The sequence below is a fragment of the Scyliorhinus canicula genome, chromosome 1 (genome assembly GCF_902713615.1).
Source record: "Scyliorhinus canicula chromosome 1, sScyCan1.1, whole genome shotgun sequence".
Taxonomy (NCBI): domain Eukaryota; kingdom Metazoa; phylum Chordata; class Chondrichthyes; order Carcharhiniformes; family Scyliorhinidae; genus Scyliorhinus; species Scyliorhinus canicula.
This window is the reverse complement of record NC_052146.1, coordinates 273330061-273355320: the sequence shown is the minus strand read 5'-3', so window position 1 is coordinate 273355320 and position 25260 is coordinate 273330061. Positions and strand designations below refer to the sequence as shown.

The 25260-nt window shown below is 43.6% G+C and overlaps 1 protein-coding gene and 1 long non-coding RNA gene across 3 annotated transcripts in view; one reads left to right on the top strand and one right to left on the bottom strand.

Moving 5' to 3' along the window:
- The window catches only part of LOC119974504, a 43331-nt gene extending 26550 nt beyond the window's left edge, over positions 1-16781 (bottom strand). The window contains exon 1 of the long non-coding RNA XR_005462517.1: positions 16291-16781. This is a non-coding gene — a long non-coding RNA (uncharacterized LOC119974504). The remainder of the gene's footprint in view (positions 1-16290) is intronic.
- camkmt (calmodulin-lysine N-methyltransferase) overlaps positions 1-25260 on the top strand; it is a 391947-nt gene that overhangs the window by 130831 nt on the left and 235856 nt on the right. The gene's annotated exons all lie outside the window — the stretch shown is intronic.

Here is a 25260-nt window from a genome sequence, read left to right as displayed (position 1 = left end):
GGTATGCCCTGTACACAAGAATCAGGACAAATGCAACTCAGCCAATTACCAAGCACCAGGCTGCTGTCAATCATCAGTAAAGTGGCAAAAGGGGTCATCGACAATGTTATTAACTGGCACTTACTGAACAATAATAACCTATTTCACTGATTCTCAGTTTGGGTTGGATCAAGGCCACTCCGCTCTTGACCTCATTACAGCCTTGGTTCAATCATGGACAAAAGAGCTGAATTTCAGACGTGAGATGAGAATGACTGCTCTTGATGTCAAGGCTGCTTTTGATGGGGCAGCACAGTGGCGCAGTGGGTTAGCAATGTGGCCTCACGCCGCTGAGGTCCCAGGTTCAAACCCGGATCTGGGCCACTCTCCGTGTGGAATTTGCACATTCTCCCCGTGTTTGCGTGGATTTCGCCCCCACAACCCAAAAATGTGCCAGCGAGGTGGATTGGCCACTCTAAATTGCCCCTTAATTGGAAAAAATGAATTGGGTACTCTAAATATTTTTTCAAAAAAGGCTGCATTTGACCGAATATAGCATCAAGGAGTCCGAGCAAAACTGTGTCGATGGGAATCGGGAGAAACTCTGTGCCAGGTGGAGTCATATCTAACAAAAAGCAAGATGTTTGTGGCTGTTGGAAGTCAATCATCTCAGCTGCGGGGCATCACTGCAGGAGTTCCTCAGGGTAGTGTTCCAGGCCCAACCAACCATCTTCAGCTGCTTTAGCAATGACTTTTCTTCCATCATTAGGTCAGAAGTGAGGATGTTCGCTGATGAGTGCACGATGTTCAGCAGCATTGTATTCCTTAGATACTGAAACAGTCCATGTCCAAATGCAACAGGATCTGGACAATATGCAGGCTTGGGCTGGCAAGTGGCAAGTAACATTCATATCATACAAATGCCAGGAAGTGACCGTCTCCAACAAGAGAGAATCAAACCAATGCCCCATGACATTCAATGGCATTACCATCGCCGAAACCCCCACTATCAACACCCTGGTGGGGGTTCCCGTTGGCCAGAAACTTAAGATGTGCAGGTCAGGTAAATTGTCTCCGCCAAACTGCCTCTTCATGTCCAAGGGTTAGCTGGAGTTACGGTGATAGGGCGGGGAATGGGCCTAGGTAGAGTGCTCTTTCAGAGAGTCGGTGCCGACTCTGTGGGCCAAATGGCCACCTTCTGCACTGGAGGGATTCTCAAATTCTTTGATAACTGGGCTAGCCATACAAGTGCCATGGCTACAAGAGCAGGTCAGAGATCAGGAATCCTGCAGTGAGTAACTTACCTCCTGCCTTCCCAAAGCTTGTCCACAATATTAAAAGACACAAGTCGAGAGTTTGATGGAATACTCTGCCTGCATGGGTGCAGCTCCAACAACACTCCAGCAAACAGCAGTCCACTTGATTGGCACCCCATCCACAAACATTTGCTTCCTCCACCACTGACGCACAGTGGCAGCAGTGTGTACCATCTGCAAGATGCACTACAGGAACGCACCAAGGCTCCTTAGACAGCACCTTCCAAACCCACAACCGCTGCCATCTCGAAGGACAAGAGCAACAGATACATGGGGGCACCCCTACCTGGAAGTTCCCCTCCAAGCCACACATCATCCTGACTTGGAAATATATTGCCGTTCCTGCACTGTCACTGGGTCAAAATCCTGGAACTCCCTTCCAAACAGCAAAGTGGATGAACCTGCACCAAATGGACTGTAGCGGTTTAAGAAATCTGCTCACCATCATCTTCTCCAGGGCACTTGGGGATGGGCAATGAATGCTAGCCTAGTCAGTGAAGCCCACGTCCCTTCAATTAATTTTTTTTCAAATTCTTTATTTAGCTGGCAAGATCGAGCCAGTTTTAGGGACCTGCGTTGGAATTGGTCTAGTTCTTCATTTACATTAATAATTTGCAGAAATAACCACAAAGCTAGAAAAGTGTCTTAAATATACAGCTCATCTCCCAGTGTCCTTTTGGGAACGAAAATCTGCCTTCCTCATCTGACCTGGTCTAAATGTGGTTACCTTTGCAATCCATCATGTCTGATTCTTAACTGCATGCTCATCTGGCCTAACAATTGGTAGTGATTAAAAATTAGTTAAAAGAATATAATGAATGAGCAGAGAGAAACATCAAAATTTGCTCTCTGCACCAAGAAGGAAGGTGAGAAATTGAAGAAGCATGGAGGCAGGCTAGTAAAATGTAAATAATTCTGAAGTGCAAAGAGGAAAGGATGGGATCTCGACCGAAACAGTAAAATTGGAGGGTCAGAGTGAACAGTTACAGGAAATAATTAAAAAGGTTAATGGAATAAGGTTTATACCTAGCGGACTAGAAAAGAAGGGAGTAGAAATCATTCTCTAGCTATATGAAATCCTGGTTAGACCACACCCTGGAGTATGGTGAGCAATTCTGGACACCGCATCTTAGAAAGGATACATTGATGTTGGAGAGAGTGCAGTGTAGATTCAGTAGAATGATACCTGGACTCCCAAGAGTTAAATTACGTGGAGACATTTCACAAACTGGGTGTTGTAGACCCTGGATGTTAGAAGGTCAAAGGGTTATTTGATCAAAATTTAAAGGAGAACTGATAGGACGGATAGAAACTACATCAAATAATTGGGCTGCCTAGGAATAATAATAACCGCTTATTGTCACAAGTAGGCTTCAATGAAGTTACTGTGAAAAGCCCCTTCATTCTGGCGCCTGTTCGGGGAGGCTGGAACGGGAATTGAACCCGCGTTGCTGGTTTTGTTCTGCATTACAAGCCAGCTTCTTGGCCCACTGTGCTAAACCAGCCCCAGGTATAGGGGACATTGCTTAAAAGTTGAGATTGAATGCTGGAAACAAAGGCTGACAGAAGATTGGAACTCGCTTCTAAAAATAGCTGGATCAATTATTAATTTTAAATCTGAGATGCTAAGTTTTTGTTAACCGAGGGTGTTACGAAATATAGGGTGAAGGCAGGTATGTAGAGTTCGGTTGAAGATCAGCCATGATTTCATTAAACAGCAGAACAGACTTAATGGGCTAAATGGCCTACTCCTCTACCTATAATATACTGAGGCTACTTTCTACCAGTGCTTTGGAGGCAGAAAGAACAGAAACACTATTGAGGCAATTAAATCCATTGGGCTAAGTAAGGTTCCCTTACTGAAGGATGCCAGTGAACCAGTTGTGTTTTTACTGCAGCCTATGACTGTTAATTGGCACCCAACAAATTATTTAGGGCAGCAGGGTAGCATGGTGGTTAGCATAAATGCTTCACAGCTCCAGGGTCCCAGGTTCGATTCCCGGCTGGGTCACTGTCTGTGTGGAGTCTGCACGTCCTCCCCCTGTGTGCGTGGGTTTCCTCCGGGTGCTCCGGTTTCCTCCCACAGTCCAAAGATGTGCAGGTTAGGTGGATTGGCCATGCTAAATTGCCCGTAGTGTCCTAATAAAAAAAAAAGTAAGGTTAAGGGGGAGGGTTGTTGGGTTACGGGTATAGGGTGGATACGTGGGTTTGAGTAGGGTGATCATGGCTCGGCACAACATTGAGGGCCGAAGGGCCTGTTCTGTGCTGTACTGTTCTATGTTCTATGTTCTAATCTAATTTCTAGCACCACGTTGTCCCAAATATAAATCACTAAAACAAAAACAAAATATTAGAAATGTACAGCATGTCAGTCCGCTGCCATGGCAATGCAGAGAAGTGTGAGGTGATGCATTTTAGTAGGAAAAACACAGAGAGACAATATTTAAAAAAGGGGTAAAATTCTTAAATGAGATGCAGGATCAGAGGAATCTGGGTACATATGTGCAAAAATCATTGAAGGTGGCAGGACAGGTTGGAGCGAGCAGTTAATAAAGCATGTGGTATTCTGAACTTAATTAATAGCGGCATAGAGTAAAAGGGCAAGGAGGTTATGCTGAACTTATACAAGACATGAGTTAGAACACAGCTGCAGTATTGTGTACAGTTCAGGGCACAACACTATAGGAAAGATGTGAACGGAGAGAGTGCAGGAGAGGTTTCAGGGATAAGGGGCGGGATCCTCCCAATCGGTGGCAGAGTGTCCACGACATCGGAAACACCATTGCATTTCACGATGGTGTGAACGGGCCTCTGGGAGTACTGATTCTGGCCCCTACAGGGGCCAGGATGGCGCTGGAGCGGTTCACGCCGCTCCAGCCCCCCATCCCGGCGCAAACTGTGCGCCGCACCAACCCGCGCATGCGCGGTGGCCTCCCTCAACGTGCCGGCCCCGACGCAACATGGTGCATACCATATGCTTTACTAACTGTTCAAGGGCTGGCGGGTAAGAAAATCGGCCCGGGAAGCGAGAGGCCAGCCCGCCGATTGGTGGGCCCCGATCATGGGCCAGGCCCCATCGGAGGCACCCCCTGGTGTCGGAGCCCCCCTCCCACCCCACAGGCCACCTCCTGACCCTGCATGCAGAGTTCCCGCCGGCTGCGACCAGGCGTGGACGGCGCCGGCGGGACTCTGCCTTTTTAGAGCGGCCGCTCGGCCCATCTGGGCTGGAGAATCGGCGGCCCGGCCGCACACAAAAGCCCGAGACCGGCGCCACATCAAACACGCCGGCGCCAATTGCGCCGATTCTCCGCTCCGTGGAGAATCGCGTGCCGACTTGGGGTGGCGTGGCCCGGTTGCGGGGATTCGCCAGCCCGGCCCCGGGCTGGGAGAATCCCGCCCAAGAAATTTCATTTATGAGGATAGACTTGAGAGGTTGGGATTGTTCTCCTTGGAGAAAAGAAGGTTAAGAGGAGATTTGATAGAGATGCTCAAAATTCTGAGGGGGCTGGACAGAGTAGATAGGAGAAACTGTTACCCCTTGTAAAAGGAGCACAAGGGCACAGATTTAAAGAGATTTGTAAATGAAGCAAATGTGAGGTGAGAAAAAAACCTTTCACACAGCAATTGGTTCAGGTATGGTGGAGGAAGATTCTATCGAGGATTCAGGAGGGCATTGGATCATTATTTGAATAGGAACAATGCGCAGGGGCACAGAGTGAGGCAGGGTATGGCACTACATCATGATGCTCATTTGGAGAGCCAGTGCAGACATGATGGGCCAAATGGCCTCCTACGCCGCCTTAACAATTCTGTGATAGTACGGATGAGAAATATGTTACTAATACATCAGTCATTGCCCAAGAATGGCAACAATGAGAAATGTGAATGCTGAGAATACACAGCAACTAGAAGTGCAATATGGGTAACATTTTAGATCGTTTCAGATTTCTGAGCAAATGCAAAAGCTTCTGTTAGCAATCGGAATTGTGGTATTTTTATCTGTCTAATCTCCGAAGAGCATGTACCATTTTTGTTTTTCTCTGACCGTAACATTTCTCCCACTGCCCCCCCCCAGCCAAACTCAACAACCACTGATTCTTGTTTTTCTGTCACGTCATTATCCTTGTACACTGAAGTACTTCCCTAATGCTCTATTTATCTATTGAGATTAGAGAAACTCACTTATGTTGTGAAACCTACCTTATGATTGCTGTTTAATAATGCAGAATGGAGCCTCGTGTAGAAAACGAGGTGTGTGTAAAAGAATTACATTTTGATTGCTCTTGATATCTTTCCAAGCCTAATTTGCTTTTGATTGGATCTGCATCCAGACAAGAAATATTGATGTAACCAGTATGTGTGTCAGGCTGTGTTGAATTTTGTATCTTGACCTCGTCATTCATTTTCTTTCGACTGGTGTTTTGTATTCGTTTTTGCCTGCTTGCCTTTCCAAATAACCTTTGACAGCGTAAGAAAAGATAGTATAATAATATATACAATACAGCGAATAACCCTGTAACTCTCCTGAAAATGCAGCCTAGTTATTCTTTTCTTTGCGCTGCATGATCGATAACTTAAAATCATTGACATGAAAAGCTATCACGTGACTGATTAAATGCACTCAATGCTGTCATGGTGACCTCTAAACAACAGAACAACCAATTTCACAAGGTAAGGCTGTGCCATTGTAGTTTCGTTAATGATCTACCCCCTTAAAAAGTTTAATTTTATATATTACCTAATACAAAGGCATATGTGTGTTAAAAGCTACATTTTAACATTTTTGATGTCTTTTGCAGATAGCCCCTTTTATATTGCAGAATTTGGATCCCTAGAAAAGGGATGACTTGGGGTGACCTGTCTCTTTGTGAATATGTGTTATGCAGAATATTAATCGATAATGTCATCAGCTGAACATACATATACTTTTTCTGAGCAAAGGGCATTAACCTACAATAGCTTCTATGTTGCATTTGCGAAGGACACAACATGTTTTATGGACCCACATTTTTTCTGAGATGTCTGCCAATGGCGATGATAAATCCAGATTGAAACCAGAGAGATCACCTGATTCATCTCTTGGGTTTAAAAGAGACACTGGATTTGAACCACCAGGAAGAGAGACTGCCATAGGGACAGAAGGGTCAACAGCCTTACCCTATCTATCTAGCTTCTGAAATACCTCTCAACGAAGCTGAGCTGTTTATGATTTTAAATCCCACCAGAAGTCCTCATTGCTGCAAATCAAGAGTTCCTACAGGAGGATTCCAAATCAACTCCACTGTCCCTAAGACAAAAGATAATCAACCGGCCACAACTACTGCTCCCGTGAGAAACCTCGGTACCAGTAGCTCTGGCGGAAAGTGGCCCTTTAGTTGTAAACAAGCAGCCGACAATCCGCGAATAGCTTGTTTTCTGACTTAACTTTTTACTTGCCGAAGTTTTAAGATGTGATGCTCTAAAGTTTTATCCGTTTTCGTCCATGCTTGGGGGTTGTGTGCGTGTGTTTTTGCATTAGTTGAAAGTTGGATACATTCATACATCGTGCGCTCAAATCGTGGCGGGGAAAATAGGCAGGTTATCATTTCCGGCCACCAGCATTATTACTGCTGGAAGAGCCTTGACTTGATGGTTGATTCTCTACCCTTTTTGGAAGCACTTGTATTGTTGCCAAACTTGGGACTGCTGTTGCTTGCAATATGGTGATGTAGAGAACATCAGTGTACCATCTGTGCAATAGAAAACCTTGCACTAAAAAAAAACTACTTTTATCCGACTGGTGAAATTCTAGCTGTGCTTTTGGATACTTGAATCATTCTAGAGAGGGAAATATTTGGTTCTGATGATGCACCTTTCATTCCCCTTATCTGAGGGGTTGATCTGGTAAGTTGCCATTGATTGCTGCTCCACTGAGTTTGTGCCATTCCTTTCTCAGTTCCACAATGTGAAGTAAATATTTCCGCAGCTTGTCTTTCACCAACTTCTATATGCTTGCATCTCACTGAAGGTCTCTGTGTGTAAGACAAGCATAGCGATCATAAACTGCTAATGTGTGCATTAAGAGATTAGATATGAATGTGTCACACCTGTGAATAATTGCTCTTCCCAAGCTCCTCTTAGAGCTGTACTGGACATATTGTTCCATCTAAAACTTTTAGATGAGTGAAAGTGCAAGTGACTGTAGAAGGTGGATCAATCCAGAAAATGAGAACAGACTGTGCCTCTGTTGGTGCCAAACTCCCTTTGTCCTCTAAAACGTTGCTTTTATGCTGTGATTACAAGCAATTTTCTTTTAAAGCATTTCATCGTCAGCAAAGGAAGAACTTGCATTTGTAAGGTTTTTGCATCCTTGACAGCAAAGTCACACAATGCCATGTGAGATAATTAACCAATGAATCTGCTTCTGTTGGTTGAGGGAGAAATGTTGGCTGGGACAACAAGAACATTCCCTGATGCCATGGGATCAATTTCCTTTGGTTTAACTTCCAAAAGTAGGCATCTCCAGCCATGCGTAACTCCCACCTGCACCTCCGCATCAGCCTGGATTATATGCCCGAGTTCTGATTCAGTGACAAGAATGCTATCAGTTAAATCAAATCACTCCATTATGAATGAATGGATACCAACAACATGGTACTATTACTGTCAAGATTATATCCTCCTCTGCCATTTCCCACCATTTCAATTTCTCACCTCTATGGAAATAGAGAGTCAGAATGTACTTGCCCTCTGCAGACTCCATAATATGAAGATTAATCAATGTAATTACTGCCGAAGTATGATAGTGCCTCCCTTTCACTGGAGGCTAGTGGATTGGTGCCAGTTTGCATGTGGTTGGAGAGGGGCCTGAACCATGCATACATAATAAGTGCTTTGGTATTGTTTGAACCCCGTATGAGTATAGAATGACAGCACGAATAATGGTACTTTTAATTTGCACTGCAGCAACATTCAGAAAAAATACTTGACATGGTGCAGAAATTTCTCAAAATGCTTCATGTAAGTAGAAAGACTGATATTATGTAACAATACCATCTACCTAACAATGTGGAAAATTTCCCAGCTTTCTCCTTTCCCTAAAAAGCAGGCCACATACAATTCAGCAACTTACTGCCCCATCAATCATTTGCAAGGTGATGGGATGGGTCATTGAAAGTGCCATAAAGCGGCACTTCAGCAACAACTCAGTTTAGATATTGCCGGGGTCCACTCAGCTCCAGACCTCATTACAGCTTGGCCCAATTTGGACAAAAGAGCTGAATTCCAGATATGAGATGAGAATGACTGCCTTTGACGTCAAGGTAGTATTTGACTGAGTGAAGCATCAAGGAGCCCGAGCAAAATTGAGGTCAGTGGGAATTGGGGAGGGGGGGGGGGGGGGGGGGGATGCTGTACTGATCAGAGTTAAAAGTAAAAGTTAAAGGAAGTTGGGTGTAGGCTTATCATCTCAGCCCTAGGACAGTTGATCCTCATGGTAGTATGCTCGGTCAAACATCTCCAGTTGCTTAATCAATGATCTTCAGTCCGTCATAAGGTCAGAGGACGAGATGTTTGCTGATGATTGCACAATGTTCGGTACCATTCCTCAGTTACTGAAGATGTCCATGTCTATATGTAGCAAAACCTGGACAACATTGGGCTCAGAAGTGGCAAGTAATTTTCATGCCACACTTGTTTCAGGCAATTATTACCTCCAATAGAGAGAATCTAACTATCGCCCTGTGACATTCAATGGTATTACAATGCTGAATCACACACCATTAACATCCTGGGGGTTACCATTGACCAGAAACTTAAATGGACCTGCCATATAAATACTGTGGCTACAATAGCAGCTCAGAGGTTGGGAATTCTGTGGTTGATAACTCACCTCCTTACTCCTCAAAGCCTATCTACAGGGCACAGATCAGGAATGTACTGAAAATGCCTTACTTGCCTGGACAGGTTTATTTCCAACAGCATTCAAAAAAGCTTGACAGTCAGGTCAAAGTAGCCCACTTGATTGGCACCTCACCCCCTACCTTAAATAATCATTCCCTCTATCACCAGTACATTGTGGCAGCAGTGCGTACCATCTATAAGATGCACTGCAGCAACTTGCCAAGGCTTTTTTAACAGCATCTTCCAAATCCATGACTGTTGCTACCAAGAAAAACAAGGGTAGCAGATGCATGAGAACACCATCACCTGCAAGTCCCCTTCCAAGTCATGCACCATCCTGGATTGGAATTATACCACTGTTCCTTGACTGTGGCTGGGTCAATATTCGAGAATATGCCCCAACAGCACTGTGAATGTATCTACACCACGGACTGCAGTGGTTCAAGGGGCAATTAGGTATTGGCAATAAATGCTGGCATTGTCAGTGATGCTCACATCCCAAGAATGAAAATGAAATGATAATGAAAATTGAAAATGAAATTGAAAATAAGAATGAATAAGAAAAAGCATGGCAACCATACTGTGCACAGCAGGTTCACACAAATGAAATGAATGACCAGTTGATCTGCTTTATTGATATTTTAGAGAGAATGTTGTACAGGAATCTAGAACGACTCTGCTGCTGTTTCAGTAATGCCTTGAGATCCTTAATTCCTCCCTGAACCACTGGGTCAAGCAGCTACCAGTTTAACACATCCAAAATAGTGAATTTCCAACAATACAGTGCCCCCCATCAGCATGACAACCGTGGAGAGGTTTCCCGAGCAGTGTTCCAAGCTTATTTTAGTCACCAAGCAATTGGTGATTTTTGTTTGCAATATTCCTTCAGTCAATATTTGACTAACTTGTTTCCCCCTCAAACTTCTTTCCTCCGATTGTTTTCCTTTCTTTTTGATAGAAGTCACACTTGGCCTATGGCAGCAGTCATACATTGGTATCTCACTCGAGTGGCCATTTGATGTGTATAAGCTCACAATGATAGTCATAGCTTCTCTATCAATTGAAAGCCAAGGGATAATTTGAGTAAATGCAAATTTGGAGAATGAGAATTTCAACTCTTAGGTTTTCATTGAGAATCATACTTAAACTGTGAACCACTAAATCAACTGGAAGTGTTTGATTTCAGCTCATATCTCTGAAGAGACATGTTTCGAATCCAACTACTTAGACCACTCTGCCTTACACTGCCAAAACAATGCACTTTAATAACCCTTTTTGTTTTTTTTCTGTATATTTGTCTTGTCTTTTTTTAAATAAATATCCTTGGGGTACTGGGCTGGATGAGTTACTGAGGTGACATTATAGGAAAACAGAGTTAACATCAGCAATTGTGTCATTTCAATTGTATATGTTAATTCAGCTCCTTCACATTGTCACGAAGCCCTGGAAGCCATTTTCCTTATGAAAGTGTCAGCATTTACTACACCGACAGAAATATTTAAAAATTGATGGATTAAAAATTGTAGTACACTTCTCTTTGGTCGGCTTCTTCCCTCCATTTGTATTAGGTCATAATTTCAAGGTGGTATCTTCTCTTATGTGAACAACAGTGAATTTCGGATGATTATCTACCATAGAACATAAAACATTACAGCGCAGTACGGGCCCTTCGGCCCTCGATGTTGCGCCGACCCGTGAAACCATGTGAAGCCTATCTGACCTACACTATTCCATTTTCATCCATATGTCTATCCAGTGACCACTTAAATGCCCTTAAATTTGGCGAGTCTACTACTGTTGCAGGCAGGGCATTCCACACCCCTACTACTCTCTGAGTAAAGAAACTGCCCCTGACATCTGTCCTATATCTACCACCACTCAATTTAAAGCTATGTCCCCTCGTGTTGGTCATCACCATCCGAGGAAAAAGACTCTCACTGTCCACCCTATCTAACCCTCTGACTATCTTATATGTCTCTATTAAGTCACCTCTCAGCCTTCTCCTCTCTAACGAAAACAACATCAAGTCCCTGAGCCTTTCGTCGTAAGACCTTCCCTCCATACCTGGCAACATCCTAGTAAATCTCCTCTGAACCCTTTCCAAAGCTTCCACATCCTCCCTATAATGTGGTGACCAGAACTCCACGCAGTACTCCAGGTGCGACCGCACCAGAGTTTTGTACAGCTGCAGCATGACCTTGTGGCTCCGAAACTCAATCCCCCTACTGATAAAGGCTAGCACACCATATGCCTTCTTAACAGCCCTATTAACCTGGATGGCAACTTTCAGGGATTCATGTACCTGGATGCCGAGATCTCTCTGTTCATCTACCCTACCAAGAATCTTGCCATTAGCCCAGTACTCTGCATTCCTGTTACTCCTTCCAAAGTGAACCACCTCACACTTTTCCGCATTAAACTTTCTCTAACATTCTAACCTGGAGTCACTGGAAAGGAATTATGAACCCAGGGACGGGGCAGGGGGGCTTGGGGAGGTGGTGGCACAGTGGTAGTGTCTAAGGACCAGTAAAGCAGAGACCCAGGATAATGACCTGGGGACATGGTTTCAAATCCCACCACGGCAAATGGTGGAATTTAAATTCAGTTAACTAATTTAAAAAATAATTGAAATGGCCTAGCAAGCCACTCAGTTCAAGGGCAATTAAGGATGGGCAAAAAATGCTGGCCTAGCCATGTGACACCTGTAGCCATCTAAGATGGCCACTGGTAACACAAAATGGAAGACTGCAAAGAATGCAGGGAAAAATGGACATAGTAAAGAGCAAACAGCTTGCAGAAGCTTTCAGCATTGAGACACTTGCAAAAACCGGTTTCCCGACAGCTGCAGAGTTCAGGCAGCGCTGTAAATGGGAAAACAGTTAGCATAGTAATGAGGTGATACCGGGACAGTCCCGGACACAATAGATACAATCAAGTATCAATTGATACTTTCAATAGCGAAGCAGACACGATGGAGCCAGCGAAGCCAGGACAATGAGTCCTAAGAACTGCCCCAACCATCAAGGAACGGCCCTAGGATAGGGGGGTTCAAATCATATCGATTGGGAAAAGGCCCAATCGATCCCCAGCAGGTGAGGAAGCCCGCCCCAAGGGGCACGGACCCCCGGGGACCTATAAAAGAGAGGTTCCGCACATGGTTCAGTCTCCTGTCTCCGGCCTCCGACTCCAGCCTCCAGAATCCTGTCTTTTACACCAGCCGTCGAGCAGCAGCCATCGATAAGTAAGTGCCAAAGGACGATCGCTACTTGACCCAGGCATTACTTATACCCTTTGCGACCGATAGTAACCCGAAGTTGCAGACCAGAACGGAACGAAGGCCTTGTTCCCTGACCTTGCCGGTTCCTTCTTAGATAAGTATTAGTCGTTTAATGGTAGAAGTAAGTTAGTCTTTAGCATGTGCATGAGTGTTATTATAATTGTTTTATAATAAACTCTAATTGTTTTGGACTTACTAATCGGTGTATAGCTTTATTGCTTTGAACTTGACCTTGATACTTGTGACGGTGTCTGTTACGGCACCTGGCGACTCCAGAGCATAGAGAAAGAAACAGAGCCAAGTGAGTGTTAAGCACACTTACTTAAAACGAGCAACACACCCAAATCCCATGAAGGAATAGAAGAGAAACTCTCTCTAACTCTAATTACATTCATATTGAGCAGGGAGGATGTTATAGTTGGACTCAACCTGCGCTTGTGCATTTACCCGCTTTTTGTTTTGGAGAGATTGTTCAACAGTGAGTACTGATGAAATTATTGGTTTGAAGCAGTTACTGAAACCCAGGGTGTGAGTGAGCTGAATTAGCAGACCCAACTGGGGCTGAGTCATTGAGTTTATGGCTGTGTGTCTCAATGTTAATTCAATTCTTTGCGCCATCAATAACTTCCCCAAGCTAGTACCACTGATATCATCAGTGCTGGCTAGACAGAAATATTCTAACATTGTCTGAAATGGATAGCACGGAAGAAAGGTTGATTGGTTGTATATCTATTTATTTTTTCTTTTCAGAAGAGGTAGCAACGGTGAATCTGATTTAAAGTTAAATAATCGCACTAAGGCATTTGTTCATCATGTTTTGATTACTTCTTAATTAACTTGACCCTACTAAGGGAATTAGCATTAAATTGATTTTGTCAAATTTGAGGTATTGCAAGCTGCCATGGCCTTTCTGCACAACATGCTGTAAGGACTCTTTCCGTTCTCAAACAACAATGAGTCAGAGGACAGGAGGGAGATAGAGAACCTAGTTACATGGTGCAACGACAACAATCACTCCCTCAACATCAGCAAAACTAAGGAGCTGGTCATTGACTTCAGAAAGTGAAGTGTTGTACACAACCCAGTCTACTTCAATGATGCTGAGATGGAGATGGTTGACAGTTTCAAATTCCTATGTGTAAACATCAGCAACAATCTGTCCTGGTCCACTCAGGCCGATGCTATGATCAAGAAAGCACAACAGTGTCTATATGTCCTCGGGAAACAAAGGAAATTTGGCATGTCCACATTGACTCTTACCAATTTTTTACAGATGCACCATAGAAAGCATCCTATCTGGCTGCATCACAGCTTGTTATGGCAACTGCTTAGCCCAAGACCGTAAGGAACTATAGAGTCGTGAACACAGCCCAGTCCATCATACAAACCTGCCTCCTACCCATTGCCTCTGTCTACAACTCTTGTTGCCTTGGGAAAGAGGGCAGCATAATCAAAAGACCCCTCCCACCCGTGTTATTCTCTCTTCCAACCTCTTCCATCGTGCAGAAGACAAAAGTCTGAGAACACGCACTACTAACAGAATCAAAAATTTGGTTCCAGCTCCATGTACAAGTTTGCTGACGATACAACCATAATGGGCTGGATCTCAAATAACGACGAGTACAGGAGAGAGATAGAGAAACTAGTGGAGTGGTGCAGCGACAACAATCTATCCCTCAATGCCAGCAAAACTAAAGAGCTGGTCACTGACTCCAGAAAGCAAAGTACTGTACACACCCCTATCAGCATCGACGGGGATGAGGTGGAGATGGTTAGTAGTTTCAAATGGGGTACATCTCCAAAAATCTGTCCTGGTCCACCCACGTCGACACTACCACTAAGAAAGCACAGCAGCGCCTAAACGTCCTCAGAAACTAAGGAAATTTGGCATGTTCACATGAACTCTTACCAACTTTTACAGATGCACCATAGAAAGTATCCTATCTGGCTGCATCACAGCCTGGTATGGCAACTGCTCGAGCCAAGACAGCAAGAAACTTCAGAATCGTGAACACAACCCAGTCCATCACACGAACCTACCTCCCATCCATTGACTCCATCTACACCTCCCGCCGTCTGAGGAAAGCGGGCAGCATAATCAAAGACCCCTCCCACCCGGCTTACTCACTCTTCCAACTTCTTCCATCCGGCAGGAATACAAAAGTCTGAGAACACGCAGGAACGGACTCGAAAACAGCTTTTTCCCCACTGTTACCAGACTTCCAAACGACCCTCTTATGGACTGACCTCATTAATACTACATCCTGAATGCTTCACCCGATGCTGGTGATATGTAGTTACACTGTGCACCTTCTGTTGCCCTATTAAGTATTTTCTTTTATATCCTTTTCTTTTCATGTACTTAATGATCTGTTGAGCTGCTCGCAGAAAAATACTTTTCACTGTACCTTGGTACACATGACAATAAACAAATCCAATCCAATCCAAAAATAGCTTATTCCCCGCTGTTACTAGTATCCTAAATGACCCTCTTATGGATTGAACTGATCTCTCTAAGCATCTTCTCTACTGTTGTAGCACTGTACTCCGTATCCTTCATCCAATGTCTACGTATTTACATTGTATATTTATCGTATGTCCTATGTTTTTTCATGCACGGAATGATCTGTTTTGACGGTACGCAGAACAATACTCTTCATTGTACTTGGTACACGTGACAAATCTAAATCTAAAATCTGCTGATTCCCTTATTTCCCATTTCTTTTGCTTTGTTATCATTTTTGCTCCATGGATATTTATGGGCATATACCTTTAAGTCGAGCAGCGGAAGTGAGGAAATCAGAAGTGGAAAATAGTGCCCTGTGCTTCGGAGATATAGATTTTGAATGGAAGAACTCAGACTTTCTGGCACCTGAGAGATCGGAGAGATTCTGGTCAATTGGTTGGTTAGTAGCCAATGGAATGGCCAAAGACTGTTCGGCCCGGCAACAGACAGTGATTGGGTCTTGCCAGTGGGATGCTTTTAGAAGTCTCAGGAAGAGGAGACTGAGAGCGAAGGCCTATCCTAAAAGAATCAAACTGGAAGATGTCCATCTGAAACAGAGACTTTTATCCCTTTACATTTCATATATATTTTTTTACACCCCTCTTTCCCCTCTGCTTGTCTGTCTTATGTGTGTATAAAGGGCGGGGTTAGTTAAAGAGGTGGGGATGCTTAGGAATTAGATAATAGACGCGGGGCTTTTCGCAGTAACTTCATTGCAGTGTTAATGTAAGTCTACTTGTGACAATAAAGATTATTAGTAAAGATTATTATTGTTACTAATTCAGAGATCCAGGCTAATCCTCTGGGGACACAGGTTCATATCCCACCACATTAACTGCTTGATTTTAAATTAAATTAATTAATACATCTAAAATTGAAAGTTAATCTTAGTAATGGTGACCATGAAACGATCATTGATTTTCGTTAAAAACCTGACTGGTTTACTAATGTCCTTTAGGGGATGGAATCTGCTGTCCCTACCTGGTCTGGCCTACATGTGACTTCAGACCCACAACAATGTCGACTCTTAACTGCCCCCAGAAATGGCCAAATGGTTCAAGGGTAATTGGGGGATTGACGGCAAATACTGCCCTTGTCATGGACACTCCTATCCTGTGAAAGAATGAAACACAGGTGATGATGCTGAATTTGACTTTGGAATCAAAGGGGAATCTAGCTAGTGGCATTCTGTCTCAGCAAAGGATGCTGCACGTGTTACTGGAGGCCTTTGAAAGAGAGTAAACATTGCATCTGTGTGGGGTTGGGGGAGAGGGAGAAGATTGGGAATACCAATAAAAATAATGAATAAAAAGATATAAACCAAGACTTACATGTGAAGCTTTTCTCCTGGGACGATCATGTAGGAAGGTTCATCCTCATTCTGCCATGACCGCTTCCATCATTTCAAATGCTTTTGATCTGTTTCATGGTTTTATAGAATCGATGAATCTCATCCCCAAAGCGTCCAGCAGGCCCTTTGATTCCTGACCTGACATCTGCTAATGCTGCTGCTGACGACCTGCCACTCTGGATCTGCTGAACTGTGTACCGTGTTTGACAACATTTATAATACGAATCAATATTCAGCATTGGGAAAGTGAGAGAGAGAGAGAGCGAGAGAGGCTGTTGCCGCAAAAGGCTTCATTGCCCCTGGGCGGCTGTCAAAAATGGGTAGTTATTAATAGCACCATCTCCACTTAGCATAGTCAGTAGGGGTCAGGCATGAAATGATTTAATCAGTTTATGATATCTGTGACAGGGAGCACTTAAAATGTAATCACAAAATTTAGGTAGAAGTGTCCCTGGGCTGCTATAGTGTTTACCTCAGTTAATTTTCCTTGATGCTGATACAGTGCAATATACTAGCACTGATTATGCATTGAAATATTTAGTAAGGATACAGCATATATAGGTCTGTGCTGTTGTATCCTGTACTTTATGTCCTGTGCATAGCCATGTTTCACTCCTCTGTAACAAAAATATTCTTCTTAGTATCCAATCTAGGCCAGGGATAATGAAGCACTGATTAGTATGCAACCCAAACTGCTATGAAATGAGATATGAGCCTGTTTCAGATGAGTAGAAGTAATTTTTAATACTTGCATATTAAACATGCCGAAAAATATTATTATGGGTTAACTATATCATATTTGTGGCATTAAAATTTGACTTAAATTCCAAATGAGATTCATTATGTTCTAGGGATTATATAAAAAGAAATAAATCAGTGATAAAAGTTCAAGTTCTGCACTTTTCTTATGGTGTCTGATAATACGAAGCGATAAAGAAGCTTTCAACTTTCATTACTGGTCTCTGGGTTGGATGATCTTGGCTGTGATAGAAGTTGGTCCAATTGCCATGGATGATGGGGGGGGGCACAAAATTGAGATTTCTGCATGGTCAAAGTGTGTGGGCCCGCTTGCGGTGTGCGTGTATTGGGTGAAGATGCCATTAGGTTCCTCTGTATTGCCCCTCACTTTGAAGTCAGAGGATTGAACCTGAACAGACAACTAGGGTCTGTCTTCGCTGATTTTCTGAAAGACGTTCCTTCAGCAATACAGCAGTCCCTCAGAATTGCACTGACATACCTACCTAAATTATGTGCCCAAGTCCTGGGATGCAGCTTTAACCAACACGTTGAAATGTTTATAGATATCATCATGTTATACAAGAAGAAAGGTGATCGAGATGATTGCATTGACTATTGGGGCATCCCACTCCTCAGCGACACTGGGAAGGCCTTTGCCAGAGTCCCTTCAACAAATATATCCAGAGTCACTATGTGACTTTGGAGCAGGCAAATGCATGGTAGACATGATCTTCTCCCGAAGTCTGCTTCAAGAAAATTGGAAGGAGCAGAAAACATCTTTGACACCGTGAGTACAAGGCGCCTCTACCAGATATGAGAGAAAATTGGCTGTCCCCCGAAGCCTCATAGTCTTATAAGGTCCTACCATGGCCACATTCACAGAACGATTAGGTTAAACGGCTCCAACTCGGACAGTTTTGAGAGTGGAGAATGAAACAGGACTATATCTTAGCCCCTATTCTGTTCGGCGTCTTTTTCTCTGTCCTACTGACCTATGCTATCCCTGCTGACATGGAAGGAGCGTACGTCCACACACTATCAGATGGGAAACTTCTCAACCCATTTAGACAGAAAGCAAAAAGTGAGGCATGTTCTGATTAGGTACCTCTGCATGCTGGTGACACCACACTAGTTGCCCAGACAGAAGACCAGCTCAAACACTGATGAATTGCCTGTCTCTTGTCTGTGTCATGTTTTCCCTGCCATCAATGTCAAGGAAACTGTAATAATGGGACAGGGCCTGTGATCAGGCTTAACAACACGCCCCCGAAAGGAGTCAACAAATTCTGCTACCTTGGATATATGGTGACAAACAGTCTGTCTCTTGACCAAGTGCTTAGCACGCACATTGGAAAAGCAGCCACCGACTTTGACCGACTAACAAAACAGGCATGAAGAAACAACAAATGAACCCACAGGTCCAAGCTGCCTTAAACCTCAGCACATTGCTATACAGCAGTGAAGCCTGGACAACCTACAACTACCAAGAGAAAAGGCACAATTACGTCCATCTTCGGTGTCTACGATGCGTTCTTGGCATCACATAGAAAGACCAAAATCACCAATGAAGCAGTCCTCTTTACGCCTGGCATGCCATGCATGCTAGCGCAAGCCAACAAAGAAGGCGTTACTGCCTTGTTAATGTGCACAGCATGGCAGATTGCTTCATCCCCAAGGATACGCTATACCGAGAGTTAGCCTGTGCTAACGAATGAGAGATCGAAATCTGATTCAAGGATATCGTCAATAAAGTCATGAAAGCTCTCAACATCAGTTATGACAAGTGGGAAACTCTACCTGATGACCAATGCAAATGGCGACACCAGCTGTGGGCAGGAGGTGCCACTAAGGCACCATGTGGTTTCAGAGGTCCAAAGCAGTTGGCGGCAGATGCGGATTTACAATGAAACAGAAGTGCCTCGGCCCAGGGCTGCAACCAATGGGAGCCCCTGCACTGGGTCAGTGCACTGGCATCCAATCAGAGGCTGATTACTCAACTCAAATGCAGAGCTAAATTTACGAGTGGTGGGTATGAAAGAGTGGCAAAACCGGTAACTAAGCGTGAGATCATGACGAGAGGTGAGGGTGATGCTGCTGTGGTTTGCGAATCAAGACATGAGGAGCTGAGCAAGCGAGCAGGTTTGCACTGGGCACCGGCACGAGGAGACCCAGGCTAGCAACAGGCGCGACCACTGAACCAAGCCACGAGGTCAGCCGCCGAGGAGAGGAGGCAAGCCGGTTTGGGTTGGGTGCCAGCAAGAGCGGACCCAGGCTAGCAATTACGAGGTGCAACTGTCAAATCAAGCTAGAAGGTCAGCCGCTGAGAAGGCAACGCAAGTACGCTTGCGCCAGCTTCCAGCATTAGTGGACCCAGGCCAGCAACAGATGCGCGAGGCACGACACCCCAAATCAAGTCACAAGGAGCTAATGAGCAGAGGTGTTGACCCAGGCCAGCAACAGGCATGCAACAACACCCTGAGGCGAGGGAGAGGTGCATGGCCACTATGAGTGAGGCAGACTACCTTGAAGACATCAGGCAAGCCAGGTGAGTGAGATTGTGAGAATGGAAGAATGAGGGGTGAGATTGAGGTGCAAGAGTGAGGGTGAGACTGAAGAGATAGAGGTGGAGGGGAAGAGTTTAAGAGTTCGGGGTAGCAGAGAGTGTGTGTGAGAGGGGGTTTGGTTGCAGACTTGCAGGGAGGGATACTGTGCAAGGGCCAGGTTGCATTATGGAATGAGGCAGAGTTTGTGATGGGGTTGGGAGTCCATGGGAGGGAGAGTTTTTGAGAGGATTTCAATTCATAAATTATTCATACAAGCGTGATTTTACAAGTCAAAATGCAGTCTTCGGTTCATGTATTTTGGTGGCTCCTGCCTTTGCGTTATGTGGGCGAAGGTTGTTGGGGTCGGGAGGGACCATCAAAAGAAATGCAGCTGATGATCTTATCTGACCTCACAAAATCTAAGGCTGTGTTCTCAAAATCTCTCTCAGATGGAAGGATGCCAAGCAAAAGAACTGTCACACACATTGTGCAATTTTAACTATTATATTGTGCAAAATACTGCACCGAAGAATGATGAGTTGAAAACTGTAACCTAATTTTGAGGTTCACAACATTTCCAGTTACAATTGATCACTGTCAATTATTTTAATTTTGCTGAGTAATCTGTTTCCTCTGCCTTGGAGTGCAAAGCATGCATTTCTAACTATTTTTGAGGACCTATTATATTTCACAGGAAGCGTTCCTGAAAATGGCAGTCTCGGTAAAATGTGTGTGACGACTGGAAGACTTTAGGAATATTGAATTCTATGTATTGGAGAATTAAAGGGTTAAAAACTGGGGTTAGAGTGTGTTTGATTGCAGTGGCCATGTTTTTGAAAAAATATTGCAAGGCCTGGGTGTTTTTCGCAGCCAGAAGGTGAAATTGACAAAGAAAAATGTTTTTTTAGTCTAGGCTAATGGACTGGTTTGACTGGGGAAGTCCCTGGGGAGTTAATGTGCTTTGCAGCCTGCAGAAATGATTTGCTTTTCAGCTTGGGGAGATGAGGTCATTGTTGGTGGAGCCAGCGAATGCAGAGAGACATTTTGACAAGCTGCAGAGAGAGAGGCAGATTTTGGAGAAAGCTCTGGAGAGAGGCAGTTTTTATTTTAGGAGAAAGCCTTGGGGAGAGGAGTTGAATTCTTATCTTACCTGTGAGCACTGAAGGGCTTCCTATTGACCCTTCAACCTCAGGAGCCTCCAAATGAGAAACAGGTGGGCACATGGTAATCTTATGTGAAAAGAATCCATTGAGTGGATGTTCCTTGCAGAGGTTTTTTTGTCACTAACACATGTCCACCTGTTATTTGCTGTTTAACAACTACTTGAATCAGCCTCCCATATATCGGTTCCACCTCGTACAGACTATTATGTGTACTCAAGTCAGTGGACAGAGAACTCTGTTACAAATCAACCAAGAATCTCCACCTCATCCTTCAAACCCACAAAGGCAAGGAACTTTGTTGATATATCACGAATTTACAGCATTATAGACAATTATAGACTTGCCTACATTAGGAATACAGGCTGCAGCGTATACACTAGACTCAAGAAACATCAAACTTGCACCAGACACAGTGAATGGCACAAGTCAGCTATCATCAAACATGCTCAACTTAATAACCACCACATTCAATGGTCCCACTCTAGACTTAGCTCATCAATCAATTACAGTCTTGAAAATTTCAACTGACCCGGCATTTTGGGAGAGTTAAGTTCTCGAATTCCACAACATTTTGCAAACATTGCTTCCTAATTACACTCCTAAACGCATAGATCAAAATTTTATGGTGGCATGATAGCACAGTGGTTAGCACTATTGCTTCACAGCTCCAGGAACTTGTGTTTGAATCCCACTTGGGTCACTATCTATGTGTAGTCTGCACATTCTTCCCGTGTCTGCATGGGTTTACTCCGCGTGCTCCGGTTTCCTACCACAAGTCCCGAAAGATGTGAAAGAGGTGAATTGGACATTCTGAATTCTCTGTGCACCGAACAGTAACTTCATTGCAGTGTTAATGTAAGCCTACTTGTGGCACGAATAAAAATTATTAAAACAAAAATTATTATTGAATTTTTTTTTAAAATGCACAACAAAAAACTGCATCTATGATGTAATTAATCTGAAAGTTAACACATCATGTTGTAAACTCAATGTGACTTTTTGACACAATCATAAATATGTTTATTCCCATTGATTGTGATGAGATTTTCATTGAAAAATGGACTGCCTTGCCCAATATGATCTCTCAAAGACTGAATCCTAATCAATAAAAATGGCATTTGACTTGATCAGTCAATGCAAAATACTGACCCTTATTTGGATAATATGTAAATACCTGATAGATTTCAACATTTTACTTTCAGATATGCATCATTCTCTATGGCATAGTAGCTTTTTGTAAGGTGTTGTAATCAATTCAAAATTTTTCAATAAAAATAATTTTAAAAAAAACTATGAGTAACAACAGTTCTCCCAGGTTTGTGGAAAAAATGTATAGTCTGCAATGAGGTTAAATGTCAATAATGTAGACTGCTGCTACTGTTAACAGATGCTTCGGTGTGGCTTGCATAAATAAAGTGGTCTGTTCAACTTTCCTTTTGTTTTCTAATATCAATTGATCAATTACACAACAAAATTATCGACTGCAAATTAAAAGATTACTATTCTATTTAATTTGGCCTTGATTATTATTGAATGTGGATTATGTGAATAAACTAGCTTTATTTGTTTTAAATAAATATACATTGGTAATTAGAGCGCATCATTTCTACATTGAACTCAAGACTATTTTAACACCTTTCTCAAAGCTATGGAACTTGATGTTGATTGTCTCCTTATCAAGTGTTTAGTCTTAGTGCTGCACTGCACTTACACTGCTCCTGCTTCTAGATTTCAACAGATGGGAGTGCCACAAATTAAATCCTGCAGTACCTACTTTATAAATTAGTATTTTACAGAAATTAACAGACAAGCTGTTTATCCATAGAAACAAGGGGGGAGCATGCTGTGTACCATTGAGTCCAACAGATCAGGTTCAACCCAGAATCATTCCTGAGGTAATTGATTCTTAGCCAGACTTGTGATGGTTGCTAAGGTTAACTTCACTGCCCCTGGCTATTGAGGAGAAAAGCAGTCAGCGTTTGAGTTCCTGGTGCTCCAGTGATGCGTAGTTAGAACTTGTGTGCATGCGAATGATGCCCTCCAGAGCAAAATAGCCAGCGTCCAGTTAGACATGAAGAATGACCACTTTGCTGAGGTACCAAATGACTTGCAGATTCCATGGCGTTCTGGTCTGATATGAGTCTACAGTTTCTGGGATGGAGGATTTATATCTTTATAAGGGCGATTTAATGGGACAGAAACAGAGTCCCGTTTTGGGCTCATGCAGTGTCGAGAACCACACCACCACTCAACGGCACTTTGCCGTTTTTTTTGGCCTCGGTGAGGAACGCCCTGGAGTATTTGTCAATCAGGGCGCCATTTTAAAATGCCACCCTGATTTTTTGAACCCCATCCGAATCCCCACGGTGACCTCCGGACCCACCCTCACTGCACCCAACTTACCTCTTAGGAGGTCCTCAATCCACCCCTCTTGAGGCAAGACACCCCCTGGCATGGACAACTTGGCAATGGCACACAGGTGGCCCTGCCAAGGTGCCCAGGTGGGATTGCCAAAGTACCAGGCTGGCAGTGCCAAGGTGTCCAGGTGCTAGCGGGAGTGCGAGGGTACTACCCTGCGCAGAGCCCAACTGCCCAGATGTCTCTAATGGCCTTGGAGACTCCCCAGGTGCCGTTACGTCCACGTTTGTGGAAACCAGTGCTAATGGCGCCATGGCGGGTCTACCAGGTGAGGCCGTTAGTTCCCGGGCCCCAGGAGAATTTGGCATAGGCATATTAAATTAGCTTAATGGCTCTATGTTAATCTGGATCACGTCCAGCGAGGGGCAGATTCAGATCACAACACCTGGTGAGATTTAATTAAATCTCCCGCGGTGTTTCGAGTGTCCTGAATCTCGCAAGAGGCCTCTCACGAGATTCAACGGCCTCATCGTGTCACTTGAGTTGGGCGCAATGAGGCCATTTAATCGCGCACTATACGCTTGGATATCGGGTGTTTGCATGGCAAAAAGTATGGAATTTGATTATTTCTAGTTTAATTTAAAATGTAATCCTATTAATCTGTAAACATCAGAATCATTTTTACAGATATGAATTATTTGTATTGTGGAGTATTAATGTAAATCAGTAGTACTGTCTAGTACTCAGTCTCATTTTGGTTTTATCCATATGGTCCAAGTACTCGCAAGTATTTTTAAAAAATAAGTCAAGGGTAATCCTGGTTTGCATATCTTGTATTTAGATTTTTTTGAATCATAATTCATTTTCAAGTTAAGTAGGTACTACAGGATTAACTACCACCAAGCGTACAGCTCAGTGCCCCTGCTTTAATAAAAAAGCCGAGACATAATATCTGCGTCTGTTACATGGAGGTAGGAAACAAGCCAGATATATCTGATCAGCCTAAGATGAGGGTATGACTTTACACACTGAGCCTAAAATGAAATAAGGAATGCTCGAATCTCAAAGTAACTTTCAGTAATCAATGACTTCCCTCTAGTCATGACTAAACTCCCAGAATGCACCAGCCCTGCATCACTAAGGAAGTGTGGGAATTAAATCAATTTTCTCCAAATCGCAACTTGTAGATGGCACAGTGGAATAGTGTGCTTGAGGACGGTGCAAACTTAATTGCACGTTTCAGTTTTGTGCGTCGCCTTCAACAGGCACAGAATCCTTTTGCTTCCCATCCATGACACTTCTTTTGTTTCTACCCATGCCTGAAGATGGTGATTTGTGCTGAGGCCTTGTTTCTAAATTGGGTCATTTCTTCTATCTCAGCAATTCTTGACGTGAATCCAGTCAACAGGTTATTTATTTAGTGGGAGATCGCAACTGAGCCAATTTGGAGACCTTCACTATCTACCCAGATTCACTTGACCGAGATTAGGATTTCGAAGCCGGGCCAGTATTTTAATTTTTTCCCCTTTCGACGGATACTGCCTTCAATTTTTGTAGTTCTGCTGACGGCTGAGCTGATATCAACAAACTCTGCACAAACCAAGAAAGAATGCTGGAAATATTGTGCAGAACCACCAGCATTTGAGAAGAACTAGAGCAACAATTTTGCTGGAGGCCATTCAGTGGACTTGAAAAGAAAATGAGTGAGCCCTTTTACAAAACTCAACTAAGGAGAGTTGAGAGCAGCAGGTGAAGGCAATGCTGGCAAAAATATCAATTCCTGTTAAATGGGGATCTCGATTTTGTTCATTCCCATTAGAAAGACAAAAGGTGTGTTAAACAACTCCAAAATTAGAAAAAAACAAGGTACTTTCCTGATGTGTATCCAATGAGCTGCCTGGAAACTCCCAACTTCAGATAGTTCAAGCCCAGGATAAGGTGGAGAGCTATCAGGGGTTGGTTTAGCACAGGGCTAAATCGCTGGCTTTGAAAGCAGACCCAGGCAGGCCAGCAGCACGGTTCAATTCCCGTACCAGCCTCCCTGAACAGGCGCCAGAATGTGGTGACTAGGGGCTTTTCATAGTAACTTCATTTGAAGCCTACTTGTGGCAATAAGCGATTTTCATTTCATTTCATTTCATTTTATCA